Consider the following 23,395-nt stretch of genomic DNA (forward strand, 5'->3'; position numbering starts at 1 on the left):
CTGTTCTTACAGAACATCCAGTCAGCCCCCTCCCTCACCAACTGTCCCCTATGGCCGGAAAGAAAGACACAGGTAGCAATTAGTGTGTTGATGAGCATACATAAGGTGAGAGCTAGTCCTTAGCAGCTCCAAGGCAGCGGGGAGCCCGCATAAGGTTGCAGAGGATTGCTGGAGTCAGGGAAAGGAGCCACAATCACTCTGGAAAATTAAAAGGAAAGCTGTGTAGTGAGTTCTTTGAGAAAGCAGGCAGTACCTAACCCAGGCCTCTAGGCCAAGACTCTGCGGTTCCCTCTGTGGCCAGAAGAGGGAGCAAGCGGCCGATGCTGCGCACAGCTTTCAGGCAAGGCTAGGTCACTCAGGAATGAGATTAGCATTCCAGAGCCAAATCAGGCTAGCCGCACTGTCTGGTCTTGGCTCATCCAGGCGGGAGGGAGGAGACAGTCGCCAGCCCACAGAGTAGGAGCAAACAATAAAGGGAGGGCCGCGGAAAGAAGCTCTCAAATTGGAAAGCAAAGCGCTGAGTCTCTGTTGCAGGTTTGAAGGGGGAGGCCAGACTAACCTTGGGTTCCTCCTGTCCCCGATGCCCTGGACACTGGACAAGGACACTGCTGACATCCAGAGGAGAGAAGGGGCTGAGACTCAAACCCAGGGTAGGAGAAAGCTCCCTAGTGCACAGGAGGGGTGTGGGAACAGGTCTAGGCCTCCCTGCAGCTTCTGTAGAGGCAGATTTTATATAAAAGATAACCCCTTCTTTAAAAGGCTCTTCTTGAGACTGGAGAGATGGCTCACCAGTTAAGACAACTTAGTGCTCTTCCAGAGGACCCGAGTTCGGTTTCCAGTACCCATGTACGGCAGATCACCACTGACTGAACTCCAGTTCCAATGGATCAGACACACTCTTGTGGCCTCTGGGGGTTCCTGCACTCATGTGATGCACATAAACTCACACAGGTGCACACATACATACATAAAAACAATTAAATCTTAAAAAAAAAAAAAAAACATCTATTGTCTCTCCCTCTCTGCCAGTGTCCTAGCACCCGGCGACCCCATAGCTTGGGGACAAACACCTAACCAAAGCCAGTTGACTAGAGTACATCCTCTCTTCATCCTCTTCATTCTGTCCTATGACATCTAACGGGGTCACCGTGGGACACACCGCCCCAGATGTCAGAATCGGAGAACCTCTGGAAGGCAGTCACAGCAGGGCAGCTGACCCGCTGGTGAGATAGTCGGACCATAACCTGCTTGTCACCTGTGCCGGCTCGGTCTGGGGCCGCTACCTGCAGATCTCCCCAGCACCCCTTTAGTAAAGGGCAGCATGCACAAGGGTTGATCAGTACCCAAGGGCATCTGGTACCCATCTAAAGAAAACTATTTTATTTTTAGTTATATGTATGTTTGCAGGGGGTGGGGAGAGAGGTGTGTGTGTGTGTGTGTGTGTAGGTGTCTGTGGAGTCCACATCCAGAAGAGGGCGTCAGATCCCCCGGAGCTAGAGCTACAGGTGGTTGTGAACTTCCTGATGTGAGTGCTGGGATCTGAACTCAAGTCCTCTGCAAGAGCACTAATAAATGCTCTTAACCACTGAGCCACCCCTCCAGCTCCCTCCTTTGGTTTTATTTTTGAGACATTGTCTCACTATGTAGCCCAGGCTACCCTGAAAAATCATAATCCTTCTACGTCTCCTGAATGCTGGGGTGTACCACCATACACCCAGCTTTATTAAATTCTTTAAAAGATATGGTTTAGCCAGGTGGTGGTGGCACATGCCTTTAATTGCAGCCCTTGGGAGGCAGAGGCAGGCAGATCTCTGTGAGTTCGAGGCCAGCCTGGTCTACACAGGACAAGCACCAAAACTACACAGAGAAACCCTGTCTCGAAAAAACAAAAACAAAAGATATGGTTTGTTTTTGTTTTATGTGTATGAGTACTTTGCCTGCATGTATGTATGTATGTATGGACACCATGAGTGTGTGGTGCCCACAGAGGCAGAAGAGGACACTGGATCCCCTGGGACTGAAGTAACAGTTGACAGTGAGCTGCCATGTGGGCACTGGGAATGGAACCTAGGTCCCCTGTAAGAGCAGCCCATGCTCTTAACTGCTGAGCCAGTTATCTCTCCAGCCCTTTGGATAAATATTTTAATAGCACGATGGTGCTATTAAAACCCCCTAGAAATAAGCTGAAGTTTGGGGGTCCAGAGAACAAGTTATATATCCCAAACCAGGGCACTCACACGGTTGTTCATCTCAACGAGCTACACTTCAGTTCCGGGGGTGGGTGGGTTCAAATCCAGGACTTGGGGTGGATTTTAGAGAGTTCATCCACCTCCATTTTCCCATCCCCCGTGGTGGTTAATCTCCTTTGGCAGCTTGATGGAATTTGGTATCCGCAGTGTCCGTGACAGTGTTTGTAGACAGGTATAACCGAGGAGAGAAGACCACCCTGCATGTGGGCAGCATCATTCCCTAGGCTGGGGTCCTGGAAAGGATTCGAGCTGAGCACCAGCATGCCTCTCTCTCTGCTTCCTGACCGTGGGTGCCATGTGACCCGCCGCCTCACGCCCCTGCCTCCATGCCTTCCCCGCCAGATAAACTCGCACTGTGAGTCCAAACCTCCCTCCCTGAGGCTGCCTCTGTCACAGCGACAAGAAAAGTCATTACTACACTCCCAAGGCCAAATCTTATCATTAAAGGATTTCTTGTTCCCTGGACAACTGCATCTGTGATCAAGAGAAAAGACGGGACTGGTCAGAACCTCAATGTAGAGAATTTGGAATGGTACAAGTCCAGAGCCAACTCACTCTGTACCTAAGGCTTTTCTTTCGGACCACCACCCAGCTCCCAAATCATGACGTGGAGACTTCTTATTAGATACGAATGCTCGGCCTAGCTTAGGCTCGTTTCTGGCTAGCTCTTTTAACTTAAATTAACCTGTTTCTCTTCATCTACCTTTTGCCTTGGGTCTTTTTACTTTTCTTTTCTTCTGTGTATCTTACTTTCACTACTTCTTGTGACTGGCCGCTGGTGGCTGCCTGGCTTCTGGCCCTGGGTGTGTGTCTCTCTTTCTTGCTTATTCTTTTCTCCTTCTCTCTCATTCATCTCTCCTAAGCCTAGATTTCTCCTCCTATTTATTCTCTCTCCCCACCAGCCCCACCTATCATTTTCTGCCTTGCTATTGGCCGGTCAGCTTTTTATTAGACCAATCAGACGCCTTAGGCAGGCACGGTGAGACAGCAGCACATCTTTACATAGTTAAACACACATCCCTACATCATTGAACAAATGCGGCACAAACAAACGGAACACACCTTTTCACAGTTAAAGGAGTATTCTACAGCACACCTCTGTATGTGATTGAACATCTTTTTGGCCATTAGGAAAGTGCTTTGGAGTGTACAAACAGACCCTTAGCTTCCACCAGCTCAAAGACTGGGAGTGACTTCAGATATCATCTGACAGACTCAATGAAGTTTCCCTTCCTTCCTGTGACCCGACTACCGGATGTTTCCACAAAGGGTCTTGATTTTTGTCACTCTCTTTGTTTTCTGTCACTAAAAAGTGTGGTGGTAATCTAATTGTACTGAAATATTATTTTGATTGTATGTTAATAAATAAAGTTGTCTGGGGGTCAGAGCTATTAGAGCCATAGCAAGAGTGTGGCGGTGGTGGCACACGCCTTTAATCCCATAAGATCTCTGTGTGTTCAGGGATACAGTCAGCATTGGAGACATATGCCTTTAAGACCTAGGGGGCTGTACATTCAGACAGTGACGAGGCAGTCATGTGTTTGGGTTTACAACCAATGAGAAGGCAGAACGACATACTATAAAAAAACGAAACGACAGGAAGTAGGTCTCTTTTCGAGAAGCTGGGACAGCAGGAGGAAGGGTGAGATTTTAGCTCTGAGCTCTGACCTCTCGGCTTTCTCTTTTACATTGTTTCTGTGTTTCTTATTTAATAAGAAGGTTGGTTACATCAATAAAAAAGCTCCCTTGGCTGTCACCAATTGGAACCTGGAGTTTGGGGTAACCTGCATCTGTATTACTAGGTCCATGCTGGCTCATATTTGACTTCAGAACAAACTACGTCTTTTCTGAAATGTGGTTTGTTGACTTTTATTGTTTTATATGTGTGTGTGCACACTTGCGTGTACGTGTATGCACCACGTGTGTGTCTGAGGCCCTCAGAGTCCAGGAGAGTTACAGGAACTTACGTTCAAGAGGTTGTGAGCCACCTGGAGGTGGATGCTGGGAAATGAACCCTGTCCTCGTGGATTCACAAAGGTCCTTAGGGGGAGTCAGGTGAGAATGTCCACGTGGGAAGAAGTGATACAGGTCATGGAGAAATGTGAAAATCTTACACGGCTGTCAGTGATGATGGAGAGCAGAGCCCTGAGCGGAGGGATGCAGGCAACCCTAAGCTGGGGGATGGCTCAAGGAATAAAGCAGTGGCCAGGCAAATACGAGGACTTGAGTTCCGGTCCCAGTACCCACGTAAATGTCAGGCAGGCATGTGGCCTTCCTCTAGTTCCGGCACTCGAGGGGCAGTTATCGGAGGAGCAAGCAGGCTAGCTAGACGAGCCTTGCCAGGTTCAGTAGAGAGGCCCTGACTCAATGAATGAGGTAGAAAGTGATGGAGGGAGACTCCCTACATCAACCTCAGGCGCGCGCACACACACACACACACACACGTGAACATGCACACATACATGTGTACCATACACCTTTACATAGGAAGAAAACAAAACGAAAAGTTAGAAGTTCCCAGAAAGAACCAACCTTACTAAGTCCTTGGTTCTAAACACGGTGGCTCTGGAATCATTAATATCATTATTTATTTGTGTTTTTGTTTTAACGCTGAGGATTGAACTCAGGGCCTCACATGGGCAAGGCAAGCCCCCAATCACTGAGCCACCCTTAGCTTTCTTTGAGGGTTTCAAGTCAGGGTCTCACTCACTCTGTAGCCCTGACTGTCCTGAAACTCACTCTGTAGACGAGGCTGGCCTCGAACTCACAGAGATCCGCCTGCCTCTGCCTCCTGAGGGCTGGGATTAAAGGTGCATGCCACTCTGCACAGCATCAACTTTCTTTTTTAACAAAGCTTTTTTTTTTTTTTTAAATATATACCCATCTGTGTGTGCCGTGCCCAGAGAGGCCAGAAGAGGGCGTCAGATCCCTTGGAGCTGGAGTTACAGGCAGTTGTGAGCCATCTGTCATGGGTGCTGGGAACTAAAACTCTGACCCTTGCAAAAATAGCAAGTGCTCTTAATGGCTGAGCCATCCCTCCAGCCCCAGATGGACTTCTAACCCTCATCACAACTGTCTAAGGTAGGTACAATTGGCAGCCCCACTCTCCAGACAAGGGACTTGATACCTGAGAGACAGAGTCCAGGTTCACACAGTGGGTAAGAGGAGGTGAGATTCGAACCCAGGGCCGTCTGCTTGTGGAGCCTTCCCCCTTCAACAAGGTGCCGGATAGCTTTGGGAAGTTCAAGGTCATGTGCTAGGCATCTTGGGAATTTCTCAGTCGTTCCCTCCATGCCCAGGTCGCCCCTTGAGCAGAGTGGGTCTTCAACACAAAACCTTCAGATTTCTGAGGATGCTGGTTCAATCAAGTCCTCATGTCGTGTGACGTGGTGGGGGGTGTCTGTCTGGTGTAGTGTGTAATACGTAGTATGTGTATGGTATAGTGTGTGTGTGTGTGTGTGTGTGTGTGTGTGAAGAGTCCACTGTGCCATTTGCTGAGACCTGGGGTCTTAGTGACCCTTTTTAGGGGATCAAAAGGGCCTAGTCCCAGATCAGGGCCTGGATGGGGGTAGCTGGTGCACCCCAGAAGATCACACTCCAGTCTAGCAGCTCTTGGGGACCTGACGCTGCATCTCTACCCCATCTTTGTGTGTGTGTTCATATGTGTGTCTATCTTGTGTGCACATGTGTGTTGTGTGTGGATAGGTGTCTGTGTGTCTGCCTGTGTCTGTGTGTCTGTGCTGCTGTCGATATTAGGCAGTGGGCTATCAGATCTCACTCAGGTCTTCCACCCATTTTCGGTCATCTCCACTCTTCCCTGCCCTAGAGACTCTTGTGGGTCGTTCGTCTTGGTCCCCCCACCCCAGCTGGCACAGCTGTCTCAGAAGCAGACCAACTCTGAGCCCCTCCCCACGTCCCTGGGGAGCCCATCGCTGGCCTGGCCCCCCTTGAGTTCCGACAGCTCTCCTTCAGATTACCCTGTGCCCTGACCTCAGCCCCCATCACACTGTTCAGCCCCCTCCCCTCTCAACCGGCAGCCCCGCAACAAGCCCACCTGCTTCCTAAAAATAGCTCTCTCCTCTGGCTTTCTCCCTCCCCGGCTCCTGCTGGTTTTAATATGTTCCCAGCCGGGCTGGGAGCTGAGCTGTGCACCAGGCAGACCCAGGATGGTAATTAGGTTAACTCTGCTCCAGCTCCTGCCAGAGGGAGGCCGCCTGGCTGGGGCCAGGCAGGGGGGATTGGCAATGCTCTTTTCACAGACTTGGGAGAGAGTCTCTGTGTGTGGTGTCTATGTGTGGGATACATGTGTATCTGTGTCTGTGTGTGTGTGTGTGTGTGTCTGTGTGTACACGTACATGCTCGTGGTATGAAGTATGCATGTGATTCCTGTGTGTATACATGTTCTGTGTACCAAGGTGTTGGGGCAGATTTCTAGCACTATGACAAAATACCTGAGATGATTAACTTATAAAGAAAAAAGGTGGGCTCTGTTAGTAGTGCAGGCCTAGCCTTCACAAAGCTAGGGTTAGATGCCCAGCAGAGTGTAAAAACAGTCGTGATGGTCCACAGCTGTAGTTCCCGCACTGGAGAAGTAGAGGCAGGAGGATTATGGTCTCTCCACATCATGACTGCTGCCCATTTTGAATAAACTCGTCTGGTTTTTCCACCCGCTATCCCACGGTGTTGAGGGAGGCCTCTGAGGAGCGTCAGTCACCCTTCGGAAAGACACGTGAAGGTTATCAGCTCAAGGTGGGTGGGAGCTGAGGAGACGGTTCAGCTGGAAAGGCGCTTGCTGCACACGCATGGTACCTGAGTTCGGAGCCCCCAGAACCCACATGAAAGGCGTGGTGACACTCACCTAATCCTGGCACTGGAGAAGTAGAGGCAAAATGATTCCTGGGGTTCCATGGCCAGCCAGTCTAGCCATGTGTGTGAGCTCTGAGTTCAGCGAGAGACCCTGCCTCAAAAACAAAGTGGAGGAAAGATGGTACAGCGGAGTGCTCTCCCAGAGGCTGGAGTTTGTTTGGTTCCTGGCACACACGCTGAACAGCTTACAACAGCCTGTGACTACAGCTCCAGAGGATCCCGTGGTCTTCTCAGCCATCTGCACTTGCATGTACACACACACACACACACACACACACACACACACAGAGAGAGAGAGAGAGAGAGAGAGAGACAGAGAGAGAGACAGAGGGACAGAGGGACACAGAGAGAAACAGAGGGACATACAGAGACAAAACACACACACACACACACACACACACACACACACACAACATTCTGATTTGTGGTAACCTTCCAGCCTCCATCTCCTGAGTGTGGGGCTTACATGTGCACGTGGCCACACTCTGCGCTGCTGTGGAGTTTTAATGCCATACCTTCTCCTCTCCCAGCCTCAACTCTGCACCTGTAACATGGAGGTGCATGGGCACAAGGGTGAACAAAGTATGCAAGGCTCCACGGAACTTAATAGGAGGAGCTGGGCTGGCAAGCTGGCTCGGTGGGGAAGGGCGCTAACCACTGAGCCTGATGGCTTGAAATTTGATCCCAGGGCCCACAAGATGGAAGGAGAGAACTCAGTCCCACCGGTTTGCTCTCTGGCCTCCATACACATGCACACAATCAATCAATCAATCAATCAATAAACATAAATAAATGCAATAAAAGAAAACAACGAAAAGAGACTGTCTTCAGGATATGTCTTGCTTGGTGGCAAGGTGTATCAGCAGCCTGCCGTGGGGATGGGTGCTGTGCATTTGGGGGGGGGGGTGCCCACCCATTGCAGGTAGGACTGGGATGTTGTGTATGTAGGGGGCTGTAAGGATGTGGTGTGTGGCCGAGGCTTGAGTCTTGGGCGTGAGGAGATGATCTAAACGTATTCAAGGATATGATACAGGCAAGGGGAATTGGGATGCTCGAAGAGTCTCTCCCAGAGGCCTGGGTGGGGCATGTGTGTGCGATCCACATATGTGGTATGTAAGGAGAGCATTGTGAATCTGTCACGTGTATGCGGGAGTGTGCAGTGAGCTCAGGTGACTAAAATCTGTTCTGCCAGCAGACAGATGCTGGGAGATGAAACTGGGTCACATACTCCCAGGCAGCCCAGCTGCTGGCCCCGCACCCCTCCCCTGACTGCCCTGTCCCCAAGGGAACACAGGGACCCAGGTGTGCCCTTCAGACCTGAAGGGAGAGGTCACTACATAATCCCCAGCAGGGGCATCCCCATGCAAGGCCCCTGTATGTGTACATGGGGAAGTGCACGATGTGGGGTGGAGGTATGGTTTATAAGGACTTGTCAGGGAAGAAGAGAAGTGGCCCCAGGCCACAGCACTGAATGGAGCAGCTGGCCACCATGTGTTCATTCTCTTTGACCCACATTTCCATCCTGCTCTTCTCTCTCTCTCTCTCTCTCTCTCTCTCTCTCTCTCTCTCTCTCTCTCTCTCTCAGATTTATTATTACTTATGTGCAGGTATGTGTGTGTGTGTGTGTGTGTGTGTGTGTGTGTGTACGTGCACACATGAATTCAGTGCTCAAGAAGGCCAGAAGAGGGAGCCAGATCCCCTTAGAGCTGATGTTACAAGCAGTTGTGAGCTGCCAGGCATGCACGCTGGGAGCCAAACTCAGGTTCTCTGTAAGACCAGCAAACGCTTTTAACAGCTGAGCCATCTCTCCCGCATATCCTGCTCTTTTCTAATTTATCTTTTCAGGTGTGTGTGTGTGTGTGTGTGTGTGTGTGTGTGTGTGTGTGTGTGTTGGAGATGGGGATGGGGGTGTGTATGTACCTGGACCTGTATGTGGAGGCCAGAGATGGATATTGGTTTATCTCTCTCCACCTTAGTTTTTGAGACAGGGTCTCTCGCCGACCCCGGAGCTTGATGATTGGCTAGACTGGCTGATCGGGAGCCCTCGGGAGCCTCTTGTCCCCACTCCTGAGCACTGATGCTACAGGTGTGCACTGCCACACCTAGCTATGTCCATGGGCTCCGGGGATCCGAACTCAGGTCCTCATGATTGTACAGCAAGCACTTTATCCACTGAGCCGTCTCCCCAAACCCTTCATCTTATTTTACTTTTAATTTGTGCATGGGGGGGGGTCGGCGTGTCCCCATGACCCATGTGGAGGTCAAAGGGCAACCTGTAGAAGTCAGTTTTCTCTTTCCACCATTAGGTCCTCCGGGAGATCAAATGTCGTTTGTCAGGCTTGGTGGCAAGGGCCTTTACCACTGAGCCATCTCACTGGCCCTGCTGTTGAATTATATTTTATTTTTATCTTACTCAGGATCCTGTTACAGCCCAGACTTCCTCAGAACTCACTCGGTAGCTCAAGATGGCCTTGAACTCGTGATCCCGCCCCAGGTTCTGAGATAACAAGCACACACTAACACATCTAGCTCAGTTTAGACCCTTTTGTTCTCTGTTGCCTAATCTTCCCTCTCTGGGACATATACTGAGAATTTTAAAACAAAGAAATTAATTAGTGTGTGTGTGTGTGTGTGTGTGTGTGTGTGTGTGTGTGTGTGTGTGTGAATGGTATGCCTGAGGAGGTCAGAGGACAACTTTTGGGGGTCAGTTTTCAATGTGAGTCTCTAGGATTGAAGGGCCATTGCCCTCTGAGCTTTCCCTCCAAGGCCCTAGGTTCCACAACCTGCTGGAACACCCCCATCCACTGGGGGACAGGCTCTCAAAGCTTGAGGCTGTGGGAGGAGGGCATTTCAGATTCAAACCACAACGCAAAGAGACTGCCAGGATAGGGGATATGGCCAGGGCTTCGGCGCCTTCTCCCATCCTTGTAGGCTAAGGGCTCTAAGGCAGCAGGGAAGATTGAGTGCATGTCCAATTCTGCTGTTCCCTTGAAGCAGCGCCGCCCCCCCCCCATCACCAAAGCCAAGGAAACAGGAGCCGCAGAGATAGACAAAGGATGGATGGGGGATGGATGCTCAGCCAGGGCAGGGTTCCCAGTCTCAAGTTCCAAAAAAAGACTAGAAACCAGGGCTGGTCAGGGACCAAGATTCAGCGGCAAGCTTCCATAAAGCCAACTTCGTTGAAGGGATGATCTTTGCACTGAGATGGGGGGCACTGCATCCCTGGACCTCCCCAGCCTTCCTCCAGTCCTCTGCACACCCCCAGCTGTGGCTCCCCAAACAAGGAGAGACTGCAGGCCCCCGGAGGGCACTCCCAGCCACTGGTCTGCCCGCTGTCCCCTTACTGTGCCTTAGAAAGTCCAGACAGACCGAAGGGCAGACTCTCCCTGGAAGGAGAGAGCAGTCCGACTGGTACTTGGCCAGCCCAAAGCCCCGGCTGATGAAATATTAATTCAGCAGGAAGGTGGAAGACCGGCTGAGGACTCACCCTTGGGGCTCTAGGGTGGCAGGGCTGGCAGCAGCTGTAGCCTGCCCTTTTACCCACTGCCGACCTGTGTTCTGTAAGGATCTTACACACACACACACACACACACACACACCAAACACACACACACACACCAAACACACACACACACACACACACACACACACACACACACACACGACACAGGCAAAGAAACCTGGGAGGAGGAGGAGGGGTGGGGAGGGGCTCACACAGACAGTCTGCAGTAAGACAGGCAGCCACAGATGGCCGAATACACTTACAGACCTGCATGCCAGACTCCTCATAAGCTCACAAGAAACACACAGAAATCCACAGCGCTCTCTCTCTCTCTCTCTCTCTCTCTCTCTCTCTCTCTCTCTCTCTCTCTCTCGGATACCTGCATGTATGTATGTGCATCATGTGTATACCTGTGTGCCTGGTGCCTATGGAAGTTAGAAGTGGGTGATGGGAGCAGGGCTTGGTATTTAAAGTGCACACCTTAGCCAGGTGGTGGCGGCGGCGGCGGCGCACGCCTTTAATCCCAGCGCTTGGGAGGCAGAGGCAGGGAAATTTTTGAGAGTTTGAGGCCAGCCTGGTCTACAGAGGGAATTCCAGGAGAGCCAAGGCTATTACACAGAGAAACCCTGTCTAAACAAAACAAAACAAAACAAAAAAGTGCACACCTTTAATCCCAGCACTTGAGAGGCAGAGGCAGGCAGATCTCTGCGGGTTGGAGCCCACTCTACATAGTGAGTTCCAGACCAGTCGGGTATTTGAAATGAGGTTTTACCTCATTTCAAAAAAAAATTAAATTAAATTAAATTTTAAAAAAGAAAGGAAGGAGTGAAGAAAAGAGAGAAAGATAGAAAGAGGAGGGCCACAGAGCCTCTGAAACTGGAGCTGCAGACACTTGTAACCCACCATGTAGGTACTGGGAACAGAACCTGGGTCCCCGGCAAGAGCAATCCGTGCTCTTTACTGCTGATCCATCTCTCCAAACCTCCAAAAAGTTTCCTAAACTCCACGTTCTGACTTCCCTCACCCTGGTTCTGTCCCTTCTAGATGATTCCGGCATGTCTAACACTGCCTTCGGAGATAGCTATGGGGAGCCACTGGGGAGACGGATGCAGGAACAGTCGACACTCCCGGATTACACTAGGCAACAGTTTCTGGGGTCCCTTCCTGGCTGTGGCTGACTGAAATAGGAGGGTGGCTGGTGCAGACAGGCAGCTGAAGGTCACACACAAAGCCACTAAATAGTGACTTGAACTCAGGATCCAGCCTAGAAAAACCAAATGCCCAGCCATGCCATTCTCCAGCTCCAGCTGACAGGCCTGGGGACCCACACCTGTAATCCCAGCACTCGGGAGCCTGAGGCATAGGCATGACGATGACTGTGAATTTGAGGCCAGCCTGGGACACACAGCAACAGTCTGTCTCACAGAAGCTGGGCTGAGGATGGAGCGTGGTCGGTAGAGTGCTTGCCTGTCATCCACAAAGCCCTGAAACTGATCCCCGGCACTGTAAATATCAGGTATGGGGCTCGGTGCTTGTCCATAATCCCAGCACTCTACAGGTGAAGGGTCAGAAGTTCAAGGTCATCCTCAGTTACGTAGTGAATTTGAGTACTCCAGACGGGAGTCCGTGAGACACTACTAAAAAAAAAAAAGAAGAAATGGAGAGAGGAGAGGGGTGGACAGGATTAAAGAACTCTCTCCCCAGTGGGTTTTATTTTTTTCACCCCCATACAGCCTGCCTGGTTCAGTCAGAACATAATAACAAGGGAATCTGTGGAAGTGTCCCTTAGCTGTCTAGCTGCGCCCAGCCTTCAGGGAAAGTGCTGGTAAGGACTCTAGATACCGAGGGCCGTGCCCAGTTCCAAATTAATAACTGCCTCTGCTTTTAGGCAGCACTCAGAATAGACATGCCCCGCCCCCTGCTGGGTCCCGCATCTGCAGCATCAGGTCCTCCAGGCCTGCAGAGGGCGCGGTGAACCGCGGACTCCGGGACGCTCTAGCCACCAAGCAGCCCAGGAGGCCGCCTCGATGGTGGTGCGCTGTCCAGCATTTCAGCAATCGGCAGCGGCGCCCGAGGGAAGACGGGGGCGCCGGGCCGTGGGGAAGCCACAGAGCTGCCTTGTCAAGCAAAAGACCGGGGACAAACCGGACCTGGAAGCCCGGCTCCAGCACCCAGAAGACTACAGAGGTCAGCGGGGAGGTAAGAGCCTCTGATGGGGCGGGGGTGCTTCCCAGAGGGGCTGGGCTGGGTTGGACCTCAGGCCTCCCCAGCCAGGGGACCCAGATGTGCAGAGGATCAGTGTTGAGGGCTTGATTGCTGGAGTTATCTGTCTGAGGGATCAGACGAGGTAGAATTAGAGATAGAGAATGCTGTTCTTTTCACCTAAAGTGATGGAGAAAGTGTGAATTCAAGGGTCAAGGGGAAGACTCTCCTGGACACAAATTGACCATGGTCCAGCCCATGAGCATGCCAAGAAGGCCACCATTCAGTTACCCTTCCCCCCAACTTAGGAGCATCGCCTGCTCCCCAGGGAAAGGAGACCCAGATGCAGGGACACTATAGACACCCATTACTTGCAGAGGTGGGCAGAACAGGCTACCCCCCCCCCCCAAAAAAAAAAAACCTGGATGCTGGGCCTCTGTCCAGCAGGGGGGTGGCTGCATAAGGGACAGTCTGGCCTTTTTCACAGCTGCCCAAATGCCCGGGGGAGGCAGAAGCTGGCAGTGAGAATTGGGTCTCTCACAGACTGGTATTTATTCTCATGCTGGGAAGCGGATGGAGGGTGCAGATGTGAAAATAGCCACAGGGAGTTTGGAAGGACATTCTGCAAGCATTTTTAAGGCCCGGGATAGGTCTCGCCTTGTGGCAGATTTCTGATAAAGGGCTGTGAAGAGAAATGCAGCCTCTGGCTTGCCAGCTTCTCCTACTTTCTTCCAAGGGCTCCTGCCTGGACAGTGAGACCACCTGAAGTTCTTGTTCCTGACAGCTGTTCCCGTAAGGACAGATCAGGAAGATCTGGACAAAGGCCATTCGGGTCAGATGTGGCACTCCAGTGTCTGTGCTCTATCCCAGCCATAACTTCTCATCCCTCCCCCCACCACCTCTCCACTCACCTGCTCCTGGCATGATCACACCTGGACTAGTCTTTTACCCTGCATCAAAAGCAAAAGGCAGTTACTTTGAAGGACAGCAAGAGTTCTTCTACCCAGAGGGTCATCTTAAGGTCACGACCCGGGCTGGTACCAGACCTCCACCCCCAAACCAGAAATAGAACTATGTTGACTAGGAAATCGCTCCCACAGAACACTAGTTTTGGGGTTCCTTGACTTTTATATCCTATCCCACTCTCCCGGGTGGGGTGGAGGAGGAATTCTTGAAGGATGACTAAAGAGGGTAGATTGGGTTTTCAGAGGTGAGCGGTGGGTGGTTTGAGAGTCATGGACTCCGAATTCAGAAAGACATGGAATTAAATGTAGGTTATGTGACTTCAGGTGAACAAACCCCTTAACCTTTGTGAGTGCCTCCTAACGTGTAAACAGGTGGAGTGCTAATCTCTTTTGTTGTTGAGGGTGACTCTCGGGGCATTTACTGAGAGAGTGGGCAGGATCTTTTGTGGTTAAATTACTGGGATAATCTGTATAATGAATGGGAAGCTGTTTAAACAGATGTTGGGGCCAGGGAGATGGTTTAATGGGTAAATAAAAGCACTTGCCTTAAAGCCTGACAATCTGGGTTCGATCCCTGGGTCCCACGTTATGGAAGGAGAGAACCAAATCCCACAAGTTGACCTCTGACCTCCACATGTACACTGTCACTCATGTCCCTACCCCCCCCAATACATAAATGTAAACTATGGAGGTGGTGGCGCACACCTTTAATCCCAGAACTCAGGAGGCAGAGGCAGAAGGATCTCTGAGTATGAGGCCAGTCTAGTCTATAGAGTGAGTTCCAGGACAGCCAGGGCTACACAGAGAAGCCTTGTTTCTAACAACAACAACAACAAAACAAACAAAAAAGGAAACTATAAGATGCTAGATGAATGTTACTAGATCGCAAGTAAACGTTCCTTACAGAGATACACAGAGGTGTCTGAAGTGTGTCAGAATATTCCCCAAAGACATCTCCTTTGGGAACAGTATTAACTGAGGGTATCCACCAGGTTCTGTGTTTGCCACAAGGCTGCATTGGACCCCGCTGATCTTCCCCAATGCTTCCCAAGGAAGATCTCTTTGGTCCCTTTTCAGAGCTGAGACACGAGGTTTGGCTGACTTTTTCAAGGTCACAAAGCCACTGAAGCTATCTCCCTGGGGCAGAAATATTGCTGATGACCTGTCCCAGCCTCTGGCTGTCAAGGTCCGGATGAGTGTCCGTCTCTTGACTCGTGACGTCCGCTGACAGGTGTGGAGCTCGAAGCATACCCAGCGAGGTAGGGGAATGACTGCCCCAAGGTCACAGGGGTGTCTGGTGGCAGGATATACTTCGAACTGGCATCCGTGCAGCCCTGCCACCACGGTCCCACCCCCAGGAGGAGAAGTCCCATCTGGTCACGACCATACCTTCACCCTGCCTCCTCTACCCGACAAGCTCTTGCTGACCTCGGCAGGCCAGTGGCTGTCCATTCCCTTCTGAGGGGTCAACTCTCACTTCCTCACACAGCCCACGGTCACAGCCGCATGTCGGCTCCGTTGGAGTCCGCCGCCCTCTCTACCCACATCTCCTCCTCAGCCCACGTATAATTCACTCTGCGGCCAACCCCATGGCTTCCCCATCTTAGAAGTAGGTTAGGGCGCTGATGAGGGGGAGATTACAGCTTTACTTTATTTTTCGTTTTCTCACAGTTCTAGGGGGTGGAGCCTAGGCCTTCCACATGCTAAGCAAGTACTTTCCCACTGAACTACATTCCCCAACCTGTGTCTCCTTCTTAACCTACGCTTTGAACTATCATGTGACTATGACCTGTGTGTGTGTGTGTGTGTGTGTGTGTGTGTGTGTACGTGCACCCATTCAGTCAAGAGGTGCCACTGGCCTCCCTTTGCAGAGAATCCAAACAAGACCTAGAAATATGATATGGTTTTTATCAAGGTCTTGATGTGATCTCAGGCCGCTGTCCCCGGGGCCCAGAGTGACTTCCAGAACATTGTGCTGCCCTTGGTTCTCTGTGCTCCCCTGGGTGACCTTCTCCCGGAGCACTGTGGACTAGCAGAAGTCAGGGGGATGTGGGGTAGGAAAACTGCAGGGCTGGGCACGTGAGTCCAGGGGCCTTCCTGAGGCCAGCTCCAGTTGTCAGTCCTTGCACGACCTTCAACAAGTCCCTTTGAATCTCTGGCTCCCACTGTTCCTGTGTAGAAAGTGATAGTGTCTCACAAGGTGACCACCCAAAGTTCCCATCAGCACCAGGGTTTTTTAAATTAATTTATTTATTTGTATTTTATGGGCTTTGGTGTTTTGCCTGCATGTATGTCTGTGTGAGGGTGTCAGATCTTGGAGTTACAGACAGTTGTGGGTTGCCATGTGGGTGCTGGGTATTGAACCTGGGTCCTCTGGAAGAGCAGCCAGTGCCTTAACTGCCGAGCTATCCCTCCAGTCCCCAGCATCAGGGGTCTTAAGATCTCTCTACTCTATAAATCTGTATGTCAGGCCAGGCCTGATAGTGAAGGTCTGTGATCCCAACTATTTGGAAGGCTGAAGCAGGAGGATTTTTGAGGTCAAGGTGGGTCCAGGCAACAGAATGAATTCAAGACCAGCTTGGACAACTTAGCAAGACCCTTTGTCAAAGTACAAAGAGGCCCAGTGGCAGATGATTGGCTTAGTAAGGGAACTAGGGTTCAGTCCTGACACACACACACACACACACACAAACACACAACAAAAAAAAAAAAAAAAAAAAAAAAAAAAAAAAAAAAAAAAAAAAAAAAAAAAAAAAAAAAAAAAAAAAAAAAAAAAAAAAAAAAAAAGACACAATCTGGCTTACATGCATATAAACACACACACACACACACACACACACACACACACACACGCACACACGCACGCACGCACGCACGCACGCACGTCAGGAAGCCTGTGGTTCCATCAACAGAAGAAGTCACCTGTAGTGTTTCAAGGTTGGATCTATCAGCTGCTGCAGCGGAGATGTCAAAATCCACCCGTCCCTCTTGACAACAGAATCGGCTTCCAAAGGGGAAAATGTAGCCTAGGGAGGCCTCTGGGCTGCTCTAAAGGTCCCAGATACCACGCTGAGCCAAGGTTGGACCCCTCTCTAGTCTGAATTTGGAGTGACCAGCTAGGACACCAAAAATGTGCTCCATATACCTACCAGGATTGTTCATCAGAGCCAGGAGTCCGAGCACTCCCCACAAGGGGCAGAAGCAAAGGGGGGCTGTTGGCTGTTTAGGGGAACTAGAGAGAGAAAGGATTTGCAGCTGGTTTCTACGGGGGAAGGCTGGGCCTGAACAGGAGTGTCTTGTTAGGGCAACTACAGGAGGAAAGAGAGACCTGCTTGGTTCTCCACCTTGGCCCAGAGAAGGGCCAGGAAGCTGAGAGAGGGAGGATTCATGAACGGAGGGGGATCAGTGACAGGGACCTGCCAAGGGGTAGATGGCTCTGCAGGCAGAAGGGGCTCATGGAGGTGACCCTGCAGGACAAGTGTGACCAGGGAATGAGGAGACGTTAGATGAGCATGGAGAAGAGGAGGAGGTCAGGGGCCAGGATATGGCTCAGAGGTAGAGGAGCTTGCCGTCCAAGCATGAGGACCTGAGTTCAATCCCCAGCCCCCATATTTAAAAAAAAAAAAAAAAAAGGCCAAGTAGATGGTGCCCACTTATAATTCTAGCACCAGGGAGACAGATGGGCAGATATCTGGGATTCTTTGCCCAGCCTAGACCAACTTGCAAACCCCAGGTAAAAACATAGAGACCCTGTCTCAAAGCACACGGTGAAGAGGACTGGCTAGATAGATTAGGGGGTCAAGGCTTCTACTGCCAGACTTCATCACCTAGTTTGATCCCAGGGACTCACAAGGTGGAAGGAAAAAACCAAGTCCCACAAGTTGTCCTCTGATGGCCACACATGCACTATCACACACACACACACACACACACACACACACACACACACACACACACGTAAATGCACATACACACAAATGCACGCGCATGCACACAAATGCATGCACACATGTAAATGCACACACACACACACACACTCACGCACGCACGCACGCACGCACGCACGCACGCACGAGCGCAGGGAGGTAGGAAGGTGGGGAGGTCAGAGACAGGGTGAGAGGTCTCGAGGCCTTTGATAGGGAGAAAGTCATTACCAGCACTCACCGCTGCAGTCTGGCCCAGCCTTGCTCATCTTGTGAGGACACCATGCTTTCTTGCTCCTTCACTCTCTTCCGGGTCATGGGCACAGGAGGATGACAGTTCTGCCTGCACCCCAGCCCCCTTAGCCCTGCATCATCCCTAATGGGGCTCTTGGGGTTCTTGGGCAGGTGATCAAGATCTGCAGAAAGGCCCTTCAGGGGCTGTGTAGACCTTGGCTCCAGAGCAGCCCACCAGCCCCCTAGGGGGTCCCACCGTATTAAAAGCTGCCAGCCTGCGGCGATGCCTCCTCAGCAGGCAGCCTGGCTTCAGCTCCTGCCGCCCTCACCCTGGCCTCCTGCCTACTGCAGACGCTGCTGTGCCAGCCAGCGCTAGCAGGCAGAGCCTGGATCCCTCGGCATCTTGCTGGGGCCTCTGAAAGCTATGAGAAGGTCGGGCCGAGCTCCCTGATCCTGGAGTGCAGAGAGCTTCTTCATTTGGAGGACCCCTTCCTACCACTGTTTCCCAGAATTACCTAGGACAGAAACCGGCAGGGAAAAGCAAATTGTGTTGAATTCTTCCCATAGCAGGGTCTCAGCATGTGCCACAGGCTACCCTGGGCTGAACGGAAACTTGTGACAATCCTCCGACCTTTCAAGTCCCAAGTACTAGAATTACAGGTATATACCACCACGCCTAGCATGGGTTGAATCCTTTGATTTTACAAATGGTCTGTTTTCCAACAGGCCAAGGTGCACACTGGTGATCCTGAGGAGTGTAGCTCAGTAAGAGCACTGCCGAGCACGCCTAAGGCTCTGGGTTCTATTGTTGGTGCCCCCTTTCTTCCTCCTCCTCTTTTTCTTCTTTGTTTGTGTGTTTACTTTTTTTTTTTTTTTTTTTTTTTTTTTTTTTAAGACAAGGTTTCTCTGTGTAGCCCTGGCTGTCCTGGAACTTGCTCTGCAGACCAGGCCTGCCTCAAACTCAAAGATCTGCCTGACTGCCCCAAGAGCTGGGATTAAAGGCATGCACCTCCACCCCCTGGCAATTATAAAAAAATTTTGCAAGGTTGGATGTACAGCATAATGGTAGAGCACCCGCTTAGAATCCCCCAGTGAGGGGCTGGGGTGTGGCTCAGTGGTAGAGCACCTGCCTAGAATCCCCCAGTGAGGGGCTGGGATGTGGCTCAGTGGTAGAGCACCTGCCTAGAATCTCCCAGTGAGGGGCTGGGGTGTGGCTCAGTGGTAGAGCACCTGCCTAGAATCCCCAGTGAGGGGCTGGGGTGTGACTCAGTGGTAGAGTACCTGCTAGCATGTACAAAGTCCTGGGTTCCATTTCGTTCCTAACACCACCAGAGAGAGAGATTGAGAGAGAGAGAGAGAGAGAGAGAGAGAGAGAGAGAGAGAGAGAGAGAGATTGAGAGAAAGAGACTCTTAGCACCCAAAGACAAGCACTAAGATTGTGGTACCTCCTCACAGGCTTCTTCCTACATGCTCATAGCTACATGCAATTAAGTCACTGGAAACAAACGTGCTACTGGGAGAAGACTGCATCCATTTTTTTTTTAAACTCTAGTCTGAGCATCCTTAGGTGTCTTCAGGGGTTGCTCAAAAGCAGACTATGTTCATTGTGCTGGAGCTTGAGACCCCGTGCAGCCATAAAAAGAGCGGATGCGGGTATGGATGAGGCTGCTTTCTAGCAAGCCAAGGAGGGCTGTGTGTGTGTGTGTGTGTGTGTGTGTGTGTGTGTGTGTGTGTGCACATGCGTGTTTACTATGGGGCCCGGGACAGAAGAGGTTGAACGTGAGGTAGCTCTGTCTTGTCAGTGCCCTACGCCAGAGACTGCAGAAGGAAGTGGCCAACAATGCTGGCAGGGAATAGGTCACACATCCCCTGGGGAGATCACGGATCCTGCAGAACTTCAGAGGAAAGAGCTCAGAGCTCGAATCAGATGATAGCCGTCTCCTGGGCTCTGCTTTCAGCTGATCCCAGCCGCCCTCCTCAGGACCGTCTCCTAGAGAAGTGGGTATCTTCCTCCTGGTGCACACGGAGAAGGCATAGAGGATAGGTTTGAGAGCAATTCCCTAAGAATAAGATCCAGTAAATCCCTGAGACAGCAGTCGCCATCTGAGTGGGCGAATATACCATCCATACTCGGTGAGTGTCTCTGTTTCTGAGTACCCTGTGAGCCCCGAGAACACAGAGTCCAATCTGACACTGACATTGACCTTGAAGATCCCCCAGTGGGAACTGACAGTTACTGGCCCTGAGGTTCAGCTAGAGAGAAGCTGTCCACAGTGATGTGGGCTAAGGGAGGAGGTCCCCGGGAGAGGTGACGCCTCCTCTGGGCCCTGGAGACTGATAAAGAAGGTGTCAGGGGAGTCGACAGTCAGAATAGCAAGGGTGACATGGAGGGGTGAGAAGTCCCTCGTGATCCAGGGCCAGGGGGACATACCTGCCATCCCAGCAATGGAGGTGGAGGCAGGAGGATGTTGAGTATCAGAGCAGCTTAGGTACTCAGGAGGACTTTCTAAAAACCTGGACGAGAGAGAGAGAGAGAGAGAGAGAGAGAGAGAGAGAGAGAGAGAGAGAGAGAGAGAGAGAGAGAGAAATACACCAGACACTAAGGGCAGAGGCCAAGAAGGAGCCACTGTCCATTGAAGGAGAAGCTAATGTCCACTAGGGCAGGAAGTGGCCCCATAACTGAAGAGGGGCAGGTCCTGAACCCCGGGAGACTTGACAGGGAGGGATGGATATGCATGTGCCCAGACTAGAATCTTCCAGAGAAAAAAGAAGATCAGTGGTGGGGAGAACGCCGAGGGTAGATCCTTCAGTCTATCCCCAATTGACAGTACAACCCTGAGCACCTGACAAAAACCCCCGGTGAGCAGAGTGGGCCTCGGGCTGGTAGAGTAGCTGAGCCACCCCAGAAAGGCACCAGAAGTATTCTGGAAGAGATGGAAGTTGAGACACTCACGGGTCCTGCTGATGGTCAGTCTCATTCCCCTCCAATCATCTGGTCCTAGTCACCCCTCGGTATCCTCCGAAGAACACCTCTTTTTACTCTTTGTGAGTGTGTATGTGAGTGTGTGTGTGTGTGTGTGTGTGTGTGTGTGTGTGTGTGTACATGCACATATGACCGGCAGAGGAAATGTCAGTCGATGTCTTATTTATTTATCTGCCTCTTTACTTATTTATAGACAGGGTCTCTCACTGGCCTGCAGCTCACCAAGTAGGAGAGGCAGACGGGTTAAGAAGTCGCAGGGATCCGCTTTCTCTACCTCTAGCACTGTGATTATAAGCACACTTTCTTAGGAAGAAAAAAAAAAAAAACAAACACAAAACAACCAAGTTTCCGGGCCTAGAACTCAGGTCCTCCAGCCTGCCTGGTGAACGCTCTGCTGACTGAGCCAACCCCTCCAGCCCTCTTGTCTGTTTTTGCTTTTTAAAAATTTTTTGTTTGTTTGGATTCTTTCAGATTTTTATTTTCACTTACTGTGCTTGGGCACACGTACCTTGTGGAGATCACAGGGCAAAAACTCACAGGAGTTGGATTTTGAGGCTCCAGCTCAGACTAGCAGGGTTGACAGCGAGAGTCTTTACCCTGAGCCATTTACTGGCCTTGGTGGTTTTTTGTTTGTTTGGTTTTTGCGGTTTGCTTTTTTAATTTTTCTAGTTTTGTTTTGTTTTTGTTTTTGTTTTTTGGTTTGTTGTTTTGAAGGCAAGGTCTCATGTATCCTAGGCTGGCCTTGAATTTGATACATAGCCAAGGCTGGCCTTGAACTCCTGATCCCCCTACCTCTGCCTCCCAAGTGCTAGGATTACAGATGTGGGCCACCACACCTTCCTCTTCATTGCCTTTTGAATTCTTCCTTCCTCCACCCCCTTCTCTGGAGTAGCAGAGATCTGATGTGCTCATTCCTACCTTCATTCAGTCACTCACCAAACCTTCGCTTGGTACCCTCCTTCACTTAGAAGTTCCATAATCAATGTCCTCCCCAGGCTCATGTAGGACACTGGATGAAGGAAGCTGCAGAACGGTCCTGGCACGGAGGCCCTCCTCAGCAGAAAACTTGCCTAGAATCCCCCAGTGAAAGGCTTGGCATGCCTCCTTAGTAGAACACTTGCCCAGCCTGCACCAGACTTGAGGCTCCATCTCTGACACGACAGAAACAAAATGTCCTTTTTGCCTAGAGTGGGTACTGTTTCTGCAGGTGACTTAGATGGGAGTGTCTGAGGGTGGCCCAGGCTCTGGTGCAAGATAGGGCTGCCTGGCGGGACAGCTTTGGAGCCAGCACGACAGATGGACCTCACAGAATCCATGCAGGTCTGCCAGCAGGAAGGACACTCCTGAAGAAGGAAGAGAGATGAGGAAAAGCCCAGGGCTGAGGAGCTTGGGACTCAGCAGGAGATGGAGGCAGCTTGAGGGGATGCTAGCGCCAGGTGTGGATGCGAGTCTCTGTTTCTCCTGCAGGCAGCGTAGCACACAAAGAATGTCCCAGCGGGGACCCACTGGACAGAACCCTTTGGAGAAGGGCAAGCGTGGTTTAGACAGATGGAGCCTGGGAGGGCGGTGATGTGTTTTCAGGACAGGAGTCACATGACCTAGGGCCAATCCGGGACACCCACATTCACTGCAGCATGATCTGATGATACAGCATGCCTGCCTCCGTGCTTCTGGAAGAGTCTGTGATAAGAAAATTCGTACGACCCAACCTGGGTGGGGAATCTGAGTGTGAGTCTAAGGTCAGTTTTGTTTTGTTTGTTTGTTTTTTTCAAGACAGGGTTTCTTTGTGTAGCCCAGGCTCTCCTGGAACTCCCTCTGTAGACCAGGCTGACCTTGAACTCACAGAGATCCACCTGTCCCTGCCTCCCAAGTGCTGGGACACTGCCCAGAGAAGGGTCGAAAATATTAAAGCACCCGGATGTTAGTACACACAGTTGGGAAGCAGAGGGGTTGGAGACAGACCTCAGCAGGGTAGCACCCAGCTAGCAGGGCCAGGCCCCGGGTTCCCAGCGCCAGAAAACTAATAGAAAATAAAAACGCAAAAGAATAACTCTAACACTTAGGAAATTGAGTTGTCGGATGGAGAGTTCGAGACCAGCCTGGACCTTATCCAACAAAAAGTACAGAGTTGGGAGTGTGGCTCAGTGGTAGAGCGCCTACCTGGTGCACGCCAGGCCTTGGGTGGCATCGCAAAATCCATTCTTTTTGACTAGTTGAGAACTAATTACCTCGTTCTTAAATATGTGGTTCCCTCTGCCCGAAATGCCCTTCCTCCTCCTCTGCCTCCTTCCTCTCCAAGCTCTGCTCAGACAGCTTCTGTGAGGTGTCAAGTCAAGCTGTCTCCTGTGTGTCCTCGAGGCTCCTTCTTCCTCAGCCCTGGACATCTTGACTCTTGCTCTTCTTGGCTCCCTCTTCCCCATTTCCCAGGGGTCAGGCTCTGCTGCTGAAGTTCATGCGTCTTTCTCCTTCTC

General features: G+C 51.1%; 1 protein-coding gene across 1 annotated transcript in view; it reads left to right on the forward strand.

Annotated features, from left to right (window-relative positions):
* Nucleotides 1-12,645: 12,645 nt before the first annotated feature.
* Srrm3 (serine/arginine repetitive matrix 3) overlaps nucleotides 12,646-23,395 on the forward strand; it is a 69,879-nt gene continuing 59,129 nt past the window's right edge. Inside the window, 1 exon segment of the mRNA XM_028894396.2 lies at nucleotides 12,646-12,816. The gene's annotated coding sequence lies outside the window, so the exon portion shown is untranslated.

The sequence above is a fragment of the Peromyscus leucopus genome, chromosome 23, assembly GCF_004664715.2.
Source record: "Peromyscus leucopus breed LL Stock chromosome 23, UCI_PerLeu_2.1, whole genome shotgun sequence".
NCBI classification, from domain to species: domain Eukaryota; kingdom Metazoa; phylum Chordata; class Mammalia; order Rodentia; family Cricetidae; genus Peromyscus; species Peromyscus leucopus.